Genomic DNA, 23,769 nt, shown 5'->3' with positions numbered 1-23,769 from the left:
AGTTGAGATACAGAATAATATCATGAAACCTGGAAACTAAAGTATGGCTTAAGGTAATCTGAATTAATGGAAACCAAAACAGTGACTATTGTATATGATTAATGTATTTGGGCAATGTAAATATAGCTTTCAATACTTCTGTCAGTCTCTAAACTAGATACTGGATATTTTCTCCAAACTTCAGTTTTCATATATAGATTTTTGCCATAGTAAAGAAAAGCATGCTTAAGATTCAAGTGTTAAAAATATAAATTAATATTGACTAATACTCTCAAACTATTCTCTCAGTAGGGAAGGCAAGGGAGCATTTTTTTTTTTTTTTTTTTTTTACTCTCCCCTGGTAATTTTATAGCACGCAATAGTCTGATAAACCTTTGGTTCAATACTGGCCAACCAAGAAAGGATCGACTGATGATATTTTTTAGTTTGTTAAGAGCTATGATTAGCTGTGAATTATGAGAGAAGAACATGGGTGGGAAGTACAAATCAACCTAAGATAAGAGATGTGCTATGGATGAACATTTTTCTTTTCTCTCTCTGTGCTTCCATTACTACTGTTCAACAATACTATATTGGTGACAAGCAAGCATATATTCAACATAGTGTCATCATATTTTTCTCTGCTTTCTCCATTATAAATATTAAACATGTCCTAATATTTTATCATTTGATGTAACTCCTCACTAGTGAAAGGTTGTTGCTGAACCACACGAAGATGCAGGGACCCTTGGCCTCCAGAGGAGAAGAATTCAATCCAGGGCCAGAGATGAGGCTTGATTTCTCAGAGCTTTTTGTGTAATAAAAAATTATTAAAGTATAAAGAAGATAGAGAAAGCTTCTGACATAGACATCAGAAGGGGGTAGAAAGAGTACCCCCTTTCAAGTGTTAGCAATGAAGTTATATACTCTCCAATGAATCCAAAGAATGTCTGGAGGTTGTAAAGATCTACCAGACCTACTCCCATAATTTACATTTTAAGACAACAGGATTATCTAGAAGGTTTAGTCCAGAGACTGCCTTCATGCAGGACACATTATTGTTACATAATCCTTGTAAAGACTAGAAGGGAAGTCTCTCAGTCATATCCGACTCTTAGCAACCCCATGGACTACAGCCTACCAGGCTCCTCCATCCATGGGATTTTCCAGGCAAGAGTACTGGAGTGGGGTGCCATTGCCTTCTCCAACATTAAGTTTAGATGATTGCAGATTATCCTGGTTCATCAAATTATAGGGGAAATAAATGGAGAAAGGAGAAATATGAAGTCGGGAAGACAGTAAGGCTGAATTAAAGTTGGCAGGAAAAGAGAGATTTCCTAAAAGTTTATTTTAGATTTCTAACTTAAAAAAAATATATAAATATAACAATAAATCATAACTGTTTAATGCCCAACCTCTACACTTAAAGAGGGGCAAGAGACCATCCCAAAATTCTCTATGCTCAGGAACACACATTGTGTATTCAATGTACATTGTGTAGGGTGGTCCCCCTACAACCCTAAGTCAACAACCTGAAGGTAAAAAATGATCAATTTCCTATTCTACCCAGATACCTTCCCTAAGGCAACCACCTGAAATGAGCCTCTCCGTCTTATTTTAAATCAATCTAATTGAGTTAGTAAGGGATTAAAGAAGTAACTGCAAAACTCTAAACTCCTTAATATCTACAGAATTAAATGGTACAAACATCCCAAAACTACTCAATTTCCTACTTCCTTTAGCTCCAGCTTTGACCAACATACCCTTGGGACACTATCTACCCAACTAACAGGACTGGAAAGTGGATTCCAAGGAAAGTTAAAGACTGAAGCAGAAACCTGGCCAAGGTTAAAAACAGGAAGGTTCTGGCCTACCTAGACCAAATCATGAGACAATTATTTGGGCCTAAAACTTCAATTCTGGCCCAGGGTCCCTATAGTCAAAGCTATGGTTTTTCCACTAGTCATGTATGGATGTGAGAGTTGGACCATAAAGCTGAGCATCGAAGAATTGATGCTTTACAACTGTGGTCTTGGAGAAGACTCTTGAGAGTCCCTTACTGTACAGTAAGAAGGTCTAACCAGTCGAACCTGAAGGAAATCGACCCTGAATAATCACTGGAAGGACTGATGCTAAAGATGAAACACCAATGCTTTGGTCACCTGAGACAAAGAGCCAACTCTTATTACAAAAGACCCTGATACTGGGAAAGACTGAAGGCAGAAGAAGGAGATGACAGAGGACGAGATGGCTGGATGGCATCACCGACTCAAAGAAACTACGGGAGATAGTGAAGGCTGGGGTCCCGCAGCCCACACGGTCGCCAAGAGTCAGACACGACTAGTGGACTGTACAACTGGGCCCAGGAGACTCGGGACAGCGTGGGCAAGCAGCCAGGCCTGGCCGTACCTCCTGAGGAGGACGCAGGCCCTCTCCCTGAACCGTTTAAGGAGCTGGGGCCCAAAGCCACGAAAAAGACCAGACCTACTCCCATAATTTACATTTTAAGATGACATGATTAGCCAGGTTTAATCCAGAGACTGTCCTCAGGCAGAATACATAATCCTAAGTAATGTAGAGGGGAAAAAAAGTTTGTCCTTTCTTCCTCCATGAGAATTCCAGACCCCTATCTTTTTGAGGACCCCTAGACTTCTTATCAACCTACCTAGGTAACGACTCTCTCATTCCCCCCTTTTCCTTTAGGAGAATTATGTTGCCAAGGGTAAGGGGTGTCGTTTTCATTCCACAACTATTTCCTGCTGTTTAGGGGTGTGGTCCCTAAATTGATGAGGCAATATATTTTCCTAACCCTGGTATTGAGGTCTCTGATCCAGGGGCCCCAAGTAATAGTTGGAGGAGGCTGTGGCACTTGTAGGAGCTCGGACAACCATTTGTAACCTAAAAGCTTTTAGACGGTTAGAAAACCCCATTATACAGCTACAGACGTAAGGCAAAAGAGTCATTAAACCAAGTTAAAATCAAAATGAAAAGTCACATTATGTCCATAGTTACATCAGTCCATCTTAAGGTTGTTAGATGTCATCAGTTTAAGAAGAGGCATCACATGCGATCGTTGTCGAAGATATCTGCAGACTTGGAGAAAGTCTTTTCCTTGAAGTGGAAATGTCCACCACGGGAAGCCTTCCACTGATGAAGAGGGGAATGCTCTGCAGACCCAGCAGTTAGGCTGATTGTGGAATGCAGCAAGGAAGTGAGCCCAGGACAGGAAGGCATTGTCTTGAGGATCAAATGATACACTCAGGATTTTTGGAGTCAGCAGAAGTAGGCTCACATAGATTATCAGCTCCATCTTTTGGCTCATCCAGCAGTCCCATTATGGAAGCGGATCTGGAAGAAAGTGGGCTGGGGCTTCAGTAAGGATGGAGTAAGAATTGGCCACCCGCAGTTATTAATACCCAGGGTTCCTCAAGTGTAATTAGGATGGGAGCTTGTGTGGGGATGCCTGGGCACCTTCAGTCCTGATTGCCTTGAGAATCTGACCCCTGAAACCTATGCTTCTGGGGGCAGTCTCTCTCCCAGTGTGGTCCCTTGCAGACCGGATATGGACCCGGGGTGGCTTGGATGCCTGAGGGCAATCTCACTTGAGGTGCCCCTCCTTTCCACAGTGATAGCAAGTCCATCCCTTTTCACCTGGGTCCCTCTGGGCATTTTTCTCAGGCTGTTTAAGAACGGTTTTCATAGCCATTGCCAGGGCTTCAGCCTGTAACTTTGTCTTTTTCTGCCTTTCTTTCTTTTCCTCATATTCCCTACCATAATAGACTGTCTGAGCCAGTTGTAACAGATTATCTAAAGACTGATTTGGCCCATACACCCATTTTAATAGCTTACGGTGGATATCTGGAGCTGACTGAGTGAGAAATCTAACCTTTAAGATAACTTTTCCCCCTTCACTTTTGGGATCAATCTCAGTGAATCTGTGAAGGGCTTTTCTCAGTCTATCTAGGAATTTACCAGGAGCTTCCTTCTCCTCCTGTTCTATGTCTGTCAATTTGCCATAGTTTAAAGGCTTAGCACACACATGCCTGAGTCCTTCAAGAATACATCTGACAAAATGACTCTGATCCCATCTTCCTTTAGCTGTGTTGTAGTCCCAGTCTGGTTCTGTAGTTGGGACTGCCTGATTCCCAGTGGGGAAGGTGGCTATCTTTTTCTCTCTCTTCACTACTGATTCATTACCAAGCCATTTATCTCCATGCTACTGCTGCTGCTGCTAAGTTGCTTCAGTCGTGCCCGATTCTGTGTGACCCCATAGACGGCAGCCCACCAGGCTCCCCCGTCCCTGAGATTCTCCAGGCAAGAACACTGGAGTTGGTTGCCATTTCCTTCTCCAAATTTATCTCCATAAGCAACCACTTTCCCCAAAACTTGAGTCTTTGAGCCCAGAGTTAGCGTTTGTCCCAAGATATACATCACATCCTTCCAAGTAAGGTCATAAAGCAAAGTAACACCTTTAAAAGTTCTAATATATTTTTCTGGGTCCTCTAAATAGCCTCTGAGATCCTCCTTGATTCTTTCTATTTCTTGATAAGAAAAAGGCTTATTATCAATAACCTCAGATATGCAGATGACACCACCCTTATGGCAGAAAATTAAGAACAACTAAAAAGTCTCTTGATGAAAGTGAAAGTGGAGAGTGAAAAAGTTGGCTTAAAGATCAACATTCAGAAAACTAAGATCATGGCTTCTGGTCCCATCACTTCATGGGAAATAGATGGGGAAACAGAGTAAACAGTATCAGACTTTATTTTGTGGGGCTCCAAAATCACTGCAGATGGTGATTGCAGCCATGAAATTAAAAGACACTTACTCGGAAGGAAAGTTATGACCAACCTAGATAGCATATTGAAAAGCAGAGACATCACTTTGCCAACAAAGGTCTGTCTAGTTAAGGCTATGGTTTTTCCAGGGGTCATGTATGGATGTGAGAGTTGGACTGTGAAGAAGGCTGAGCATCGAAGAATTGATGCTTTTGAACTGTGGTGTTGAAGAACACTCTTGAGAGTCCCTTGGACTGCAAGGAGATCCAACCAGTCCATTCTAAAGGAGATCAGTCCTGGGTGTTCATTGGAAGGACTGATGCTAAAGCTGAAATTCCAGTACTTTGGCCACCTCATGGGAAGAGTTGACTCATTGGGATACACTCTGATGCTGGGAGGGATTGGGGGCAGGAGGAGAAGGGGACGACAGAGGATGAGATGGCTGGATGCCATTCACTGATGCAATGGACATGAGTTTGAGTGAGCTCCTGTTGTTAGTGATGGACAGGGAGGCCTGGTGTGCTGCAATTCATGGGGTCACAAAGAGTCGGACACTACTGAGAGGCTGAACTGGACTGAACTGCACTCTTGTAGACTGTTTATTTCTCCCAGTGGATGCTTCATGAAGAGGTAACAGCTTGTGTGACTGTTCCTCTGTCTCTCTGGCTGCTCTGTGCCTATGATCCCAGGGATAGATTGGAGAAACCTGTTTTTCTTTATCTCTTTGTTTCCTGTCTTCCATCTCATCTAGCAATGTAGGAGGACAGGAGGGAGCTGAAGGAGTCACACCCAAATCTATACCCTTAGGACATAAGTCTGACATATTTTGCAGAGAGAAAAAGGGCAACACATATGCTACTTTTACCCATTTCCCTTGTTCTTTACCGAACCGGTCTAATTGTAAAACAGTATTATACTTAAGAGACCCTCCAACTGGCCACCATTCGCATCCTCCAATGGATACCATGGCCATGCAGTATCACATAGGAAGACCAGGTGTGTCTTCTTTAAGCCCTGGGGATCAAATCTATCCCAGTTTTTCAGGATACAGTTCAAAGGAGTGAGGCTGGAATTGTTAGCTCCCATCTGTAAGAGAGAAAAAAAGCGGCCAGCGCCATCTTTCTACCGGAGGCATCCCTCCCTGTTCTAGATGGGGGTGTAGACAGACTTTACACTAAATCTTTCCTTCTCTGTTCGGATTTAGTCTGGCCCTTACTGATGCAGGTGACCTACTCGTCCCTCCCGGTTCTACCACCGAGATGGGGTGGGGATGCACCAGGGGTAGACCTGATGGCATCCCTCACTGACGTCCAGTTCTTCACGATTACCTCTGATGACACCCGGGGTACAATCACAGTAACCTTCCGAATGCCTCCCAGGCTAAGACCACTGGCACACCGTTTGTCACCTGAGTGCCTGTACACGACCCTGAGTATATTCCTGTCCACAATAAGACCAATACGAACATAAAACTGAGATGTTCCTTCCAAGCATCACCACACCAGTATAAGAGTCTCCTCTGGTCCACTAAGAGCCAGCTCTACCAAAGGGGGGGGGGGTGGAAAAAAAAAATAGTAGTTCCAATCTGAGTAACCTTTAGCCTCAGAGTTGCTCTTATAGCTAGCGCTCCATCTAACTCCCAAACTTTTGATTCTTAGCAAGGCTAGGTGCTTCCTGACTACCAATCCAAATTTAGGACCTAAGTCATAGTACACAATAACAGCATAGATCACAAGTCCCTTGAAAGTCTATGATCCAACAGATTAGGTTAGTACTTCTAATTTCCAAGGAGTAATGAGATGGTCAAAGAGACTGAAAAGTTTGACAGAGAAAAGAAAGTTCAGTCCATAAGCTTTGCCCATTTCTGGTTGGTTCCCAAAGGAGACGTTGGGTGCCTCTTGGAATTGGCAGGTCGGTATAAACCCCCAACAGGTTTCTGCCATAAGCCGTATGAGGTCACCGTGCAACTGCAGAGCAGGGCTCCTCATTTGCTTCACACGGAGCGTTTCATTCATTTCACGCAAGCACACCGTAGAGTTAGTAAAGTACAGCAGAAAATGTGTTTCCTAGGAGAACAAAGAACTAGAGCTCCAAGAATCCTTACCATTTCCTGAAGAATCCTGGATGGACCCTCAAGATGAAAGGTTGTTGCTGAACCACGCAAAGACACCGGGATCCTTGGCCTCCGGAGGAGAATTCAATCCAGGGCTAGAGACCAGGCTTGATCACTCAGAGCTTTTGTGTAATAAAGTTTTATTAAAGTATAAAGAAGATAGAGAAAGCTTCTGGCATAGACATCAGAAGAGGGTAGAAAGAGTACCCCCTTTCTAGTGTTAGCAATGAAGTTATATACTCTCCAATGAATCCAAAGAATGTCTGGAGGTTGTAAAGATCTCACCAGACCTACTCCCATAATTTACATTTTAAGATAACAGGATTAGCTAGAAGGTTTAGTCCAGATACTGCCTTCAGGCAGGATGCATTATTGTTATATAATCCTTGTAAAGGCCATACCTACTCCAATAATTTGCATTTTACGATAACATGATTAGCCAGGTTTAATCCAGAGACTGTCCTCCGGCAGGATACATAATCCTAAGGGGGAAAAAAACAAACAAAACTGTGTCCTTTCTTCCTCCATGAGAATTCCAGACCCCTCTCTCCTTGGGGAACCCTAGACTTCTTATCAGCCTACCTCGGAAATGACTCTCTCCTTAGAAAACATAAATAAATGCATTAAAGACTAATCATTTCAGATCTTCTGATTAATTATTTTAATTAATTTCTTATTTCTAACTAGTACATTATTAACAGTATTCTTAATGTGGGAATAGTAGACAGTACAAAATCATAATTACTGCTATCAACAATGTTTCCTTTTATACTTTCATAATTAAAACTTTTGAAATGCCTTAAATAATATTTCTCTGGCTTGCTGACAACTGTGATTTTGGAAAATGTATTCATAAATATGTGATTTGTATGAAATATTAATCTATGAAATCTGCATATACAAACTCATTTTCCTCCTAACTCATAAGCATTTATACTTTTGAAGAACTGGAGATAGATTCAACAAATTGTTATTGGAATAACAGAAGTGTTAAGTAATTGATTTGCTAATTATCATTTCCTATTTATGAGACATTAGCTCCAGACCTGATCTTTGTTTTTTGCACACATGAAGAAAATACAAAATATATCCTGAAGTAATAAAATTATCAGAAGGCATTGGAAAGAACAATGGACTGAGAGACAAGAAAACCTAGATTTTAGTTGCTGCTCAGTCACTAGTTCTTTGGCTGCCCTGATGGCTCAGTAGTAAAGAATCTGTTTGCCAATGCAAGAGACACAGATGCAATCCCTGGGTTAGGAAGATCCCCCTTGAGAAGGAAATGACAACACTTTCCAGTATACTTACCTTGAAAATTTCATGGACAGAAGAACCCTGACAAGCCTGACAGTCTGCGCAGTCACAGAGTCATAGACAACCACATTGTTTTGGGGCTTAATTAGTTGCTTCTCTAACAACAACTTCTTCATCTGGATAATTCATTCAGTAAATGTTTACTAAGAGCCAAATATTCTTTATCAATGCACTTACTGCTTTAGCTACAAAAATAGATTTTATAAGAAATACCATCAAATTTTTAATTGTTGTTCAGTCACTCTGTGTGTCCGATTCTTTGCAATCCCATGGACTGAAGCATGCAAGGCTTCCCTATCCTTCACTACCTCCAAGAACTGTTCAGACTCATGTCCATTGAGTCAATGATACCATCCAACCATCTCATCCTCTGTCACTCCCTTCTTCTCCTACCCTCAGTCTTTCAAAGTATTAGGGTCTTTTCAAAGAGATGGTTCTTCATCTATCAGGTGGCCAAAATACTGGAACTTCAGCTTCAGTACCAGTCCTTCCAATGAATATTCAATGCTGATTTCCTTTAGGATTGACTGGTTTGATCTCCTTACTGTCTAAGGGACTCTAAAGAGTTTTCTCCAACACCACAGTTCAAAAGCATCAATTCTTAGGTGCTCAGACATCTTTATGCTCCAACTCTCACATCCATATATGACAACTAGAAAAAATATGCTTTGACTATACAGGTCTTTATGGCAAAGTGATGGCTCCACTTTTTAATATATTGTCTAGGTTTGTTATAGATTTTCTTCCAAAGAGCAAGTGTCTTTTAAGTTCGTGGCTGCAGTCACCACCATCTGCAGTGATTTTAGAGCCCAATAAAATAAGGTATGTCACTGTTTCTATTGTTTCCCCATATACTGCCATGAAGTAATGGGACTGGATGCCATGATCTTCATTTTCTGAATGCTGAGATTTAAGACAACTTTCTCAGTCTCCTCTTTCACCTTCGTTGAACGATTCTTTAGTTCCCCTTCGCTTTCTGCCATAAGGGTGGCGTCATCTGCATACCTGAGGCTATTAATATTTCTCCCAGAAATCTTCAGTCCAGCTTGTGATTCACCCAGCTTGGCATTTCACATGATGTACTCTGCATATGAGTTAAGTAAGCAGGGTAACAATATGCAGCCTTCATCTACACATTTTCCTATTTTGAACCAGTCCATTGTTCCATGTCTGGTTCTAACGGTTGCTTCTTGACCTGCATACAGGTGTCTCAAGAGGCAGGTAAGGGTGGTCTGGTATTTCAATCTCTTTAAGAATGTCCCCCAGTTTGTTATGATCCACACAATCAAAGGTTTTAGCATAGCCAATGAAGCAGAAGTAGACATTTTTCTGAAATTCACTTGTTTTTTTTTTTCTATAATGCAACGGATGTTGGCAGTTTGATCTCTGGATCTTCTGCCTTTCCTAAATCCAGCTTGTTCAAACGAAGTTCTCAGTGCATGTACTGTCAAAGCCTAACTTGATGGAATTCAAGCATTATCTTGCTAGAAAGAGAAATGAGTACAACTATGTGGTAGTTTGGAGAAGGCAATGGCAACCCACTCTAGTACTCTTGCCTGGAAAATCCCATGGACGGAGGAGCCTGGTAGGCTGCAGTCCATGGGGTCGCTAAGAGTTGGACATGACTGAGCGACTTCACTTTCACTTTTCACTTTCATACATTGGAGAAGGAAATGGCAACCCACTCCAATGCTTTTGCCTGGAGAATCCCAAGGATAGGGGAGCCTGGTGAGCTGTTGTCTATGGGGTCGCACAGAGTCAGACACAACTGAAGCGACTTAGCAGCAGCAGCAGCATGTGGTAGTTTGAAAAATATTTGGCAATGCCCTTCTTTGTGACTGGAACGAAAATTGACCTTTTCTAGTCCTTTTGCCACTGTTGAGTTTTCCAGATTTGTTGGTATATTGAGTGCAGCACTTTAACAACATCATCTTTTAGGATTTGAAATAGCTCACCTGGAATTCCATCACCTCCACTAGCTTTCTTCTTAGTGATTCTTCCTAAGGCCCACTAAAGTTCACATTCCATAGTGTCTGGCTCTGTTTGACCAAATAATTGTGGCTGTCCAGGTCATTAAAACTCTTTTTATACAGTTCTTCTGTATATTCTTGCCACTTCTTCTTAATCTCTTCTGCTCCTCTTAAGTCCATACTGCTTCTGTCCTTTACTGTGCCCATCTTTGCATGAACTGTTCCCTTGGTATCTCTAATTTTCCTTAAGAAACCTCTAGTCTTTCCCATTCTATTGTTTTCCTCTATTTCTTTGCATTTTTCACTTACAAAGATTTTCTTATCTCACCTTGCTATGATTTGGAAATCTGCATTCAATTGGGTATATCTTTCCTTTTCTCCTTTGCTTTGACATCTCTTCTCAGGTATCTGTAATGCTTCCTCAGACAACCATTTTGCCTTTTCTCATTTCTTTTGCTTCAGGATAGTTCTGACCACTTCATCCTATACAATCTTATGAACCTCTGTCCATAGTTCTTCAGGCACTCTGTCTATCAGATCTAATCCCTTGTATCTATTTATCACTTCCACTGTGTAATCATAAGGGATTTGATTTAGGTTGTACTTGAATGACCTACTTCAATTTAAGTCTGAATTTTGGAATAAGGAGTTCACGATCTGAGCCACACTCAGCTCCTGGTCTTGTTTTTGCTGATTCTATAGAGCTTCTCAATCTTCAGTTGCAAAGAGTATAATCAATCTGATTTTGATACTGATCATCTGGTAATCTCCATGTGAAGGGTCATCTTTTGTGTTGTTGAAAGAAAGTGTTTGCTATGATCAGTGTGTTATCTTGGCAAAACTGTTAGCCTTTACCCAGCTTTGCTATAAAATTAGTGTAATAAAAAGAGCACTGGTTTGGGAGCGAGGTGTTGGTCCTTATTGTAACTTATACTAGTTAGTTTCTAAGATCACTTCCAGTTCTAACAGTCTAGATTTTAGTCTGAAAGTTCTGAAAAGTTCATATACATCTAGTACTATTCCCTGGTGTGGAGTGACAGTTTCTAAGACTTCTAACTGACCATATATGTAAATGGAGTTTGTAGAAGTCTAAGTAGTATAATATCACAGATTCAAAGAAGTCAACCCCTTAGGAAATAGCCTTAGAGCCAAAAACTAATATAACCTGAATCTACAATAGAAATGTATTCATTTGGTCTCTTTATAGTACAAACACTCATGGAAGCAGTAGTGCTTCAACATTCACCCATAATCCATGGATGGATAAATATATCAGAGATTTAGCAAGCAGCAGGTTTTCAATAATGCTGCATGAATAACACTGAATAGTCAGGAACTGCAGAAATGGAAGCCTCTCTGAAAAGAAAAATGAAATAGAAAACAATTGATGTTATGAGAGAAAACTTCCGCCAATCTCCAAATTTCCTGAAAACTTTAACATTTCAATACTTTTCACATAGAACAATCCAGTGATATTTGGTTTGGGCTGCAAGCTATTTATGTGATACTGCATCTTTAAGAGGAGCAATAACTTTTCTTCTTTGCTGGAGAGTCACTTCAGATGCCAAATATATATATATATATATATATATAAATTTTTTTCATAAGAAGACATTGCAGGAACTTCCCTGCAAGTTCAGTGGTTAATACTCTATGCTTCCAACACAGGGGGTGCAGATTCAATCCCTGGTCAGGGAGCTAAGATTCCACATACTGCACAGCATGGTAAAAAGAAAAAATATATTAAAAAAAAAAACATTGCAAGAACATGATATTATTTTGCTATGCAAAAGCTTTTAAGTTTCATTAGGTTCCATTTGTTTATTTTTGTTTTTATTTCCATTACTCTAGGAAACAGGACAAATAATATCCTGCTATGATTTATATCAGAGTGTACTGCCTATGTTTTCTTCTAAAAGCCTTATAAATATAGATCTTTGAATATACTATTTGCTAAGTCCTCTGTGATATTTTATGGAGAAAAGAATGTTACATTAAGACCTAGTCTTTCTTAATATTAGGGAAATGAATCTCAGCTAGGATTATTTCTCTAACACACAAGTAAAATGTGATATATGGTTCAAAGAATGTTATAAGAGCTCAGAGAACCAAGAAATGTGAGGGATATGAACAAGTGGCAAGGATAGAAATAGCAGGAGAAGGGACCTGGAGAGGCTGTCTCAAGAAGACAGACTTTGTTAACTGCTCTGTATGGATTTCTACTCAGCCTGATCCCACATAGCTTGTAAAAAAAATAATGCAACCCATGTTCAAATTCTTCATACTGGGTGGCTGAAAGCATTATTCTTTAACTGAGTGAAGATAGCTAGGAAAGTCACACAAAGAAAAGAAAAACCAAGTATTTAAAAAGATTTTTTAACATATTTTTAACACCAGAAATATTTTGTATTGTCGTATAGCCAATTAGCAATGTTGTAATAATTTCAGGTTAACAAGAAAGCAAATTGGGATGAGCCTTCACAGGTTTTGAGACAATAATCACTATCAGCACTAAAAGGGAACAGACTTCTATGAACATTTCTTTTGAATGAAGACTAACCATCTTCAGTCTCAATAGTGCCTTAAATATTTAACTAACCTTGTGTAAAGCTAATTTGCTTTATAGCAGAGAGATTCATAAATCAACTGTGAACTAGAATCTTGTGTAGGTGAACATGTTCTGTCCCATAAATGTTGCCCATTAGCTTTTTAAAATTTATTTATTTTAATTGGAGGATGATTAACTTACAGTATTGTGATGTCCTCTGTCAAACATCAGTGTGAATTGGCCATAGGCATACATGTGACCTCTCTCTCCTGAAACCCCTCCCACCTCCTTCCCTGAGCCATCTCTCTAGGTTGTTGCAGAACACTGGCTTTGGGTTTCCTGCATCATACATCAAAATCCTACTGGCTATCTATTTTACATATGGTAATGTATATGTTTCAGTGCTATTCTCTCAAATTATCCCACCCTCTCTTTCTCCCATGTGTCTACAAACCTGTTTTTATGTCTGTACCTGCTTTGCTGCCCTGCACAAAGAATAGTGAGCACAATCTTTCTAGATTCCATATCTATGCATTAATATATGATATTTGTCTTTCTCTTTCTGAGTTATCTCACTCTGTGTAATAGGCTCTAGGATCATCCATCTCATTAGAAGTGACTCATGTGTTCCTTTTTATAGCTGAGTAATATTCCAAAGTGCATATGTACAACAACTTCCTTATCCATTCATCTCCCAATGGACATCTAGATTACTTTTATGCCCTAGTTGTTGTAACTAGTGCTGCAGTGAACATTAGGGTACATGTGTCTTTTTCAATTCTGAATTCCTCAGGGTGTATGTCCAGTAGTGGGATTGCTGGGTCATTGGGTAGATTTATTCCTAGGTTTTTAACGAATCTCCATACTGTTCTTCATAATGGTTGTATCAACCTTCCTGAGATCAGACTATACTACAAAGCTACAGTCAACAAGACACTATGAAACAGACACAAAAAAACAGAAATATAGATCAGTGGAACAAGATAGAAAGCCTGGAGATAAATCCTTGCATCCATGGACAACTTATCTTTCAAAAAGGAGACAAAAAATATACAATGGTGAAAAGAACCTCTTCAACAAGTGCTGCTGGGAAAACTGGTCAACTATGGGTAAAATCAATATGGAAATCAGGCTGATTACATCCTTTTCAGCCAAACATGGAAAAACCCTATACAATAAGCAAAAACAAGATGGGGGATTGACTGTGGTTTAGATCAAGAACTACTTATGTCAAAAATCGGACTTAAATTGAAGAAAGCAGGGAAAATCAATAAGCCGTTCAGGTATGACCTAAATGAAATCCCTAAAAGCAGAGACATTACTTTGCCAACAAAGGTCCGTCTAGTCAAGGCTATGGTTTTTCCAGTGGTCATGTATGGATGTGAGAGTTGGACTGTGAAGAAAGCTGAGTGCTGAAGAATTGATGCTTTTGAACTGTGGTGTTGGGGAAGACTCTTGAGAGTCCCTTGGACTGCAAGGAGATCAAACCAATCCTTTCTGAAGGAGATCAGCCCTGGGATTTCTTTGGAAGGAATGATGCTAAAGCTGAAACTCCAGTACTTCGGCCACTTCATGCGAAGAGTTGACTCATTGGAAAAGACTCTGATGCTGGGAGGGATTAGGAGCAGGAGGAGAAGGGGACGACAGAGGATGAGATGGCTGGATGGCATCACTGACTCGATGGACGTGAGTCTGAGTGATCTCCGGGAGTTGGTGACGGACAGGGAGGCCTGGCGTGCTGCTATTCATGGGGTCACAAAGAGTCGAACAGGACTGAGCGACTGAACTGAACTTAACTCAACAATTATAGAGTGGAAGTGACAAGCAAATTCAAGGGATTAGATCTGATAAACAGAGTGCCTGAAGAACTATGGATGGAGGCTTGTAACTTTGTATAGGAGGCAGTGATCAAAACTATCAACAAGAAAAAGAAATGCAAAAGGCAAAATGTTTGTCTGAGGAGGCCTTTCAAATAATTAAGAAAAGAAGAGAAGCAAAAGACAGTGGAGAAAAGGGAAGATACACCCATGTGAATGCAGATTTCCAAAGAACAGCAAGGAGATATAAGTGAACAATGCAAATAAATAGAGGAAAGCAATATAATGGGAAAGACTAGAGATATCTTCAAGGAAATTAGAGATATCAAAGAAAAAAAGCCATGCAAAGATGGGCACAATAAAGGACAGACGTGGAATGGACCTAAAAGGAGCAGAAGAGATTAAGAAGGGGTGGTAAGAATATACAGAAGAACTATACAAAAAAAAAAGGTCTTAATGTCCTGGATAACCATGATGGTGTGATCACTCACCTACAGCCAGACATCTTGGAGTGTGAAATAAAGTGGGCTTTAGGATGCCTTGCTATGAACAAAGCTAGAGGAGGTGATGGAATTCCAGCTGAGCTATTTCAAAGCCTAAAAGATGATGCTGTTAAAGTGCTGCACTCATATGCCAACAAATTTGTAAAACTCAGCAGTGGCCACAGGATTGGAATAGGTCAGTTTTCATTCCAGCCCCAAATAATTGGTTTTATGGCATCACTGACTCAATGGACATGAGTTTAACCAAGCTTGGGGTAATGGCGAAGGACAGGGTAGCCTGGTATGCTGCAGTCCATGGGGTCACGAGGAATCAGACATGACTGAGCAACTGAACTACAAGAACTATATGCAAAATAATAAAGTTAGAATCCTTCTGAACATCATACACAAAAATAAACTCAAAGTGGGTTAACTACCTAAACTTCAGACCTGAAACTATAAAACTCTTAGAGGAAAACATAGGCAGGACACTCTATGACATAAATCACAGCAAGATCTTCTATGACCCACTTCCTAGAGCAATGGAAATAAAAACAAAAATGAAAAAATGGGACCTAATTAAACTTAAAAGCTTTTGGACAGTGAAGAAAATTATAAGTAGGGTGAAAAGTCAACCCTCAGAATGGGAGAAAAAAAAAATAGCAATGAAACAACTGACAAAGAAGTATTATTCTCCAAAATATACAAACAGCCCTTGCAGCTCAATGCTAGAAAAAAGAACAACCCAATCAAAAGGGGGGCAAAAGATCTAAATAGCCTTTTTTTCCAAAGAAGACATACAGATGGCTAATAAACACATTAAAAAATGCTCAACATCATTATTATTAGAGAAATGCAAATCAAAACTACAATGAGGTATCATCTCACACTGGTCAGAATGTTCATCATCAAAAACTCTACAAACAATAAATGCTGGATAGGGTTTGGAGAAAAGGACACCTTCTTACACTGTTGGTGGGAATGCCCATTAGCTTTTACAAAAATAAATTGTATTGTTGGCAAATACTTGATAACTAAAATAAGGAAATGAGGAGTGTATACAGGCAGTATATGAAGAATTATACAGATCTGACTTCTCTCCAGTTTTAGAGGTCAAAGACTATGTTTTCTTTTAAAGTCAAATCTTAACAGTTAACTTCACTGTTGTTTTTCAGTTAATAAGTTATGTCTGATTCTTTGTGACCCTATAGACTGCAGGATGCCAGACTGCCCTGTCCTTCACTATATCTCAGAGTTTGCTCAGATTTATGTCCATTGAGCCATTGATCATATCTAACCATCTCATCTTTTATCACCCTCTTCTCCTTTGACCTTCAATCTTTCCAAGCATTAGGGTTTTTTCCAATGAGTCGGCTCTTCAAATCAGGTGGCTAAAATACTGGAGTTTCAGTTTCAGCATCAGTCCTTCCAATGAATATTCAGGGTTGATTTCCTTTAGGACTGAGTGGTTTGATCTCCTTGCAGTTCAAGAGACTCTCAAGATTTTTCTCCAGCACCACAACTTGAAAGCATCAATTCTTTAGCACTCAGCCTCCTTTATGGTCCAACTCTCACACCCGTACATGACTACTGGAAAAGCCATAGCTTTGACTATATGGACTTTTGTCAGCAAAATGATGTCTCTCCTTTTTAATACGTTGTCTTGGATGATCACAGATTTTCTTCCAAGGAGCAAGAATGTTTAAATTTCATGGCTACAGTCACCATCTGTGATTTTGGATCCCAAGGAAATATATCATTGCTTCACATTTACCCCTTCTATTTGCCATGGAGTGATAGGGCTGGATGCCATGATCTTAGTATTTTGAGTGTTTAGTTTTAAGCCAACTTTTTCACTCTCCTCTTTCACCCACATCAAAAGACTCTTTATTTCCTCTTCACTTTTTGCCATTAGAGTAGCATCATTTGCATATCTGAGGTTGTTGATATTTCTTCTGGCAGTCTTGATTCCAGTTTGTGGTTCATCCAGCCTGGCATTTCACATGATGTACTCTGCATACAGTCTGAGCCACCAGGGAAGTCCTAAGTTAAATAAGCAGGGTGGCAATATACAATCCTGTCCTACTCCCTTTCCAAATTTTCAACCATTCAGTTGTTCCATGTCCAGTTATAACTGTTCCTTTTGACACACATACATGTTTCTCAGGAGACAAGTAAAATTGTCTAGTATTCACGTATCTTTAAGAATTTTCCACAAGTGTCTTGATCCACACAAAGTCTTTAGCATAGTCAATGAAGCAGAAGTAGATGTAGATGTTTTTTTCTGGAATTCCTTTGCCTTCGCAATGATCCAAGGAATATTAGAAATTTGATCTCTGGTTATTCTGTTTCTTTGAAATCCAATTACATCTGGAAGTTCTCAAGTCACACACATACTGCTGAAACCTAGCTTGAAGGAATTGAAAAAAAAAAAAAAAAACACTATCATGTTAAATGTCCACAGTTGTAATGTAGTGTGAAAATTATTTGCCCTTCTTTGGGACTGGAATGAAAACTGACCTTTCCCAGTCCTGTGGCCACTGCCGAGTTTTCCAAATTTACTGACATACTGAGAGCAGCACTTTATCAGCATCATCCTTTAGGATTTGAAATAGCTCAGCTGGGATTCCATCATCTCCATTAGCTTTGTTCATAGCAATGCTTCCTAAGGCCCATTTGACTTCACACTCCAGGGTGTCTGGTTATAGGTGAGTGACAAAGCTATCATGGTTATCTGCATCATTTAGAATTTTTTATAGTTCTTCTGTATATTCTTGCCATCTCTTCTTAATCTGATCCTTACCATTACTGTCTTTTATCATGTTCATCCTTGCATGAAATATTTCCTTGTTATCTCCAATTTTCTTGAAGAAATCTCTAGTATTTACCTTTCTGTTGTGTTCTTCAATTTCTTTGCATTGTTCAGTTAAGAAGACTTTTTTTTTTTTTTTTTAATCTCCCCTGCCTCTCTGGAACTCTGCATTCAGTTGGGAATATCTTTCCCTTTCTCCCTTGCCTTTCACTTCTCTTTTTCATTCAGCTATTTGTACAGTCTCCTCAACAACTAGTTTGACTTCTTGCTTTTTTTCTCAATTTAGTGTGATTTTGGTCACTGCCTCCTGATGGCAAGAATAAACAGAAGAACTGTACAAAAAAGATCTTCACGACCCAGATAATCACGATGGTGTGATCACTGACCTAGAGCCAGACATCCTGGAATGTGAAGTCAAGTGGGCCTTAGAAAGCATCACTACGAACAAAGCTAGTGGAGGTGATGGAATTCCAGTGGAGCTATTCCAAATCCTGAAAGATGATGCTGTGAAAGGGCTGCACTCAATATGCAAGCAAATTTGGAGAACTCAGCAGTGGCCACAGAACTGGAAAAGGTCAGTTTTCATTCCAGTCCCAAAGAACGGCAATGCCGAAGAATGCTCAAACTACTGCACAATTGCACTCATCTCACATGCTAGTAAAGTAATGCTCAAAATTCTCCAAGCCAGGCTTCAGCAGTATGTGAACCATGAACTTCCTGATGTTCAAGCTGGTTTTAGAAAAGGCAGAGGAACCAGAGATCAAATTGCCAACATCCACTGGATCATGGAAAAAGCAAGAGAGTTCCAGAAAAACATCTATTTCTGCTTTATTCACTATGCCAAAGCCTTTGACTCTGTGGATCACAATAAGCTGTGGAAAATCCTGAAAGAGAGGGTAATACCAGACCACCTGACCTGCCTCTTGAGAAATTTGTTTGCAGGTTAGAAAGCAAAAGTTAGAACTGGACATAGAACAACAGACTGGTTCCAAATAGGGAAAGGAGTACGTCAAGGCTGTATATTGTCACCCTGCTTATTTAACTTATATGCAAAGTACATCATGAGAAATGCTGCTGGAAGAAGCACCAGCTGGAATCAAGATTGCCAGCAGAAATATCAATAACCTCATATATGCAGATGACACCACCCTTATGGCAGAAAGTGAAGAGGAACTAAAAAGCCTCTTTATGAAGGTGAAAGGGGAGAGTGAAAAAGTTGGCTTAAAGCTCAACATTCAGAAAACGAAGATCATGGCATCTGGTCCCATCACTTCATGGCAAATAGGTGGGGAAACAGTGGAAACAGTGCCAGACTTTATTTTGGGGGGCTCCAAAATCACTGCAGATGGTGACTGCAGCCATGAAATTAAAAGATGCTTACTCCTTGGACGAAAATTTATAACCAACCTAGATAGCATATTGAAAACAGAGACATTACTTTGCCAACAAAGATCCGTCTAGGCAAGGCTATGGTTTTTCCAGTGGTCATGTATGGATGTGAGAGTCGGACTGTGAAGAAAGCTGAGCGCTGAAGATTTGATGCTTTTGAACTGTGGTGTTGGAGAAGACTCTTGAGAGTCCCTTGGACTGCAAGGAGATCCAACAAGTCCATTCTGAAGGAGATCAGCCCTGGGATTTCTTTGGATGCAATGATGCTAAAGCTGAAGCTCCAGTATTTTGGGCACCTCATGTGAAGAGTTGACTCATTGGCAAAGACTCTGATGCTGGGAGGGATTGGGGGCAGGAGGAGAAGAGGACGACAGAGGATGAGATGGCTGGATTGCATCACTGACTCGATGGATGTGAGTCTGAGTGAACTCCGGGAGTTGGTGATGGACAGGGAGGCCTGGCGTGCTATGATTCATTGGGTTGCAAAGAGTCAGACTCGACTGAGTGACTTAGCTGAACTGATAAATTCTTGTAGGTCTTCAAAGAACCAGTCAACTTCAGCTTCTTCATCAACAGTGGTTTGGGTATAGACTTAAATTACTGTGATGTTGAGTGGTTTGCTTTGGAAGTAAATTGTGTTGTTTTTGATATTGCCCCCAAGTTTTGCATTTCAGATTTGTTTTCTACTATGAGAGCAATTCCATTTCTTCTAAGAGATTATTGCCCACAGTGGTAGATATAATAGTCATCTGAATTAAATTCACCATTCCCATCCATTCTAGTTCACTGATTCCTTAGTATTGCATAAAAACCTGGAATGTTAGGTCAATGAATCAACGTAGATTGGATGTGGTCAAGTGGTACATGGAAAGAGAAGGATACAAATGGTTAAAATCTTTCAAACTTGTTTCGGACAGTTAACCATTGGATGAAAAGGCAAGAACAATTTCAGGGGAAAAAAATAACAAAAAGAGAAGTGAAGAAATGATGCCAAGAATTAGAGTATTAAGTTAAACCAGGATTTGAAAAGTTAACTCCAAGAATGAGTTTACATTTGCAAGGTCTAGCTTGGCCCACCATAATACAAATAGTTCCTGTTTAAGTATCACTATAAACCTCAGCAGCATCAGCAAAAGATAAAGTAATATCTACCTCTAAAGATGTAAGATTTAAAAAGTCAGTGACTCCTTTGTTAAATGAAGGCCAATAGTAATTCTTAGTGTAACCAGATTGAGAAATTTTAGAAATACTTGTCTATATGAATACTGTTCAAATGTTGAATCATTTACTTATTTGTTCCAATATTTTTCAAAACTTTATATGAACCAATGGCTGGCTATGACATCTAGTGATAAAACAAGATCATCTTATAAGCACCTTTCAATCACAGACACAGTGTGTCAAATGAATGAATATCAAGAAAAAAGAAAAGGCTCTATCCAGTCCAGATATCCAACTTTATCATCAGGACTACATAGTGGAGCATCAAAGAATAGAAAGATGGGACTTATTCAACCAAGACAGTCAAGTTGATAATACCTTTCTCTTTATCATGAATTGTACACTTTGTTCCAAGTCAACCAAGATAGCCAAGTTGACAATAGCTTTTTCTTTATCATGAATTGCATACTTTGTTCCAAGTCATGTGGTCTGGAAACTGAACCTTGGTCACATCATTTTGCTATACAATATTTAGTATGGAGATTATTTCCTGATTTTCTTGGTTATGCTCAAAAAGATGCTTAGGAATTTCTTTGTGAGCTTTTGAATAAAATACAGCATGAACTAGAGATAACTGATAGCAGGTTACCACCGCTTGTCTCAAATTCTCTAAGAAAACTTATCAGTTTCTGAATGTTGTGAGTAACATTATATATATATATATATATATATATATATATATATATACACACACACACACACACACACACACACACACATACATATATACATATACATACAGCTTCTTAGGTTAAATATCTTGCATGTGACAACAAATTGAATAACATAATTTTTCTGGAACTTGTTACTGGAATTTCAAGAAAGATATCAATGCAGTGGAAAAGATATTACTTCCCAGCCATGTCTTGTCACTGAAATGTTGGACAAGTTCACAGAAACTGAAGATTCAGAAGGAAAAGCATACATATAACCAAGGTAATTCGACGTGTAGAAGGTTTTCCTCAAAGCCAGTTATGCTCACAGAAGCTGCCAAATAGTGTATGATTTGCCACTTACCTCAGGTTCTCAGAATACATCTCAAATGATTCAGGTGGTAAGGACATACAAATTGACGGAAGATTGGCATTCATATTGGCTTTGAAGAAATCTGAAACCTGGGACCCTAGTGTATCAGGGAATATTTGAAATCCCTCAGACTAGAAAGCTTTATCTATAGCTTAATATACCATGGAAAGAATTTGGCTCAGAACATTACACCACGTACTGTTATAATTCTGAAGAAGGATACTGGGTACACTGCAATGATTCCAAGCTAAATATGTGCATTATGGATGAAGTGTGCATGGCTCAAGCTTACATCTTGCTTTATAACAAGTGAGTTACTGAGACTGGGCATTCTAAATTCTTGGCTCCAGAACTACTGTTTGGTAGTCAATATCCCAAAGAAGAAACTAGTATATCTAATGAAATTCTTTGTTGTTGTTCAGTTGCTCTGTTGTGTCTGACTCTTTGCAACCCTATGTACTGCAGAACACCAGACTTCCCTGTCCTTCACAATATCCTGGAGTTTGCTCAAACTCATGTCCATTGAATAGGTGATGCCTTCCAACCATCTTATTCTCTGTCATCCCTTTCTCCTACTGCTTTCAATCTTTCCCAGCATCGGGGCCTTTTCCAATGAGTTGGCTGTTTGCATAAGGTGGCCAAAGTATTGGAGCTTCAGCTTCAGCATCAGTGCTTCCAGTGAATATTGAAGGTTGATTTCCTTTAGGATTGACTGGTTTTATCTCCTTGCTGTCCAAGCGACTCTCAAGAGTCTTTTCCAGCACCACAGTTTGAAAGCATCATTTCTTCAGCCATCAGTCTTCTTTATGGTTCAACTCTCACATCCAGACACAACTGCTGGAAAAATTAAAGGTTTTACTGTATGGAATTTTGTCAGCAAACTGATGTCCCTGCTCCTTAATATATTATACAGGTTTGTCATAGGTTTCTTTCTAAGGAGCAAGCGCCTTTTGATTTTATGGCTGCAGTCACCATTCACAGAGATTTTGGAGCCCAAGAAAATAAAATCTGTCACTGTTTCCAATTTGTATTTTTCATGAAGTGATGGGGCAGGATTACCCGATTTAAGTTTTGTGAATGGTGAGTTTTAAGCCAACTTTTTTATTCTCCTCCTTCACGTTCATCAAGAGTCTTTTTAGTTCCTCTTTGCTTTCTGTCATTAGAATGGTATCATCTTCATATCTGAGGTTGTTATTATTTCTCCCAGAAATCTTGATTCCAGCCTGTGATTCATACAGCCCAGCATTTGCATGATGTACTCTACATAGAGTGGGCTTCCCTGGTGGCTCAGTGGTAAAGAACCCACCTGCCAATGTGGGAGAAGCAAGAGACCTATTTTCAATCAATGGGTCAGGAAGATCCCCTGGAGAAGGGAATGGCAACCCACTCCAGTAGTCTTGCCTAGAGAATCCCATGGACAGAGGATTCTCGCACACTACAGCCCATGAGGTCACAAAGAGTCAGACATCACTGAAGTGACTGAGAATGCACACACTCTGCATAGAAGTTAAATAATCAGGGTGACAATATACAGCCTTGTCATATTCCTTTCCCAATATTACTCAAGTCAGTTGTTCCATGTTCATTTCCTGTTTTTTATTATAAATTTATTTATTTTAATTGGAGGCTAATTACACTGGGGTGACCCATGCTCATTTCTAACTTGCTTCTTGACCTGCATACAGGTTTCTCAGGAGACAGGAAAAGTGATCTATTTCCATGGTATTTTTCACAGAACTAGAACAAACATTTTCACAATTTGTATGGAAACACAAAAGACCCTGAGTAGCCAAAGCAATCTTGAGAAAGAAGAATGGAGCCGGAATAATCAAACTTCCTGACTTCAGACTACACTACAAAGCTACAGTCATCTATACAGTATGGTACTTGCACAAAAACAAATGTAGATCAATAGAACAAGATAGAAAGCCCAGAGAAAAACTCGTGCACCTAGGGGTAACTTATTTTTGGCAAATGAGATAAGAATATACAATGGATAAAAGATTGTCTCTTCAATAAATGGTTCTGGGAAAACTGGACAGTTATGTGTAAAAGAATAAAATTAGAACACTTCCTAACACCATACTCAATGATGAAATAAAAATGGATTAAAGACCTGAATGTAATACCAGAAACTATGAAACTCTTAGAGGAAAACATAAGCAAAATACGCTTTGACATAAATCCCAGCAAGATCCTCTATGACCGATCTCCTAGATTAATGGAAATAAAAACAAAAATAGACAAATGGGATCTAATTAAACTTAAAAGCTTTTGAACACTGAAAGAAACTATAAACAAAGTGAAAAGTCAGCCCTCA

At 39.6% G+C, this 23,769-nt stretch overlaps 1 pseudogene; it reads left to right on the top strand.

The window, feature by feature from the left end:
• The first annotated feature begins 6,047 nt into the window (after positions 1-6,047).
• The window catches only part of LOC102404596, a 47,420-nt pseudogene continuing 29,698 nt past the window's right edge, over positions 6,048-23,769 (top strand).

The sequence above is a fragment of the Bubalus bubalis genome, chromosome X (genome assembly GCF_019923935.1).
Source record: "Bubalus bubalis isolate 160015118507 breed Murrah chromosome X, NDDB_SH_1, whole genome shotgun sequence".
Lineage (NCBI taxonomy): Eukaryota > Metazoa > Chordata > Mammalia > Artiodactyla > Bovidae > Bubalus > Bubalus bubalis.
Note: the sequence above shows the minus strand (reverse complement) of the source record. Positions and strands in the feature narration are given on the sequence as shown.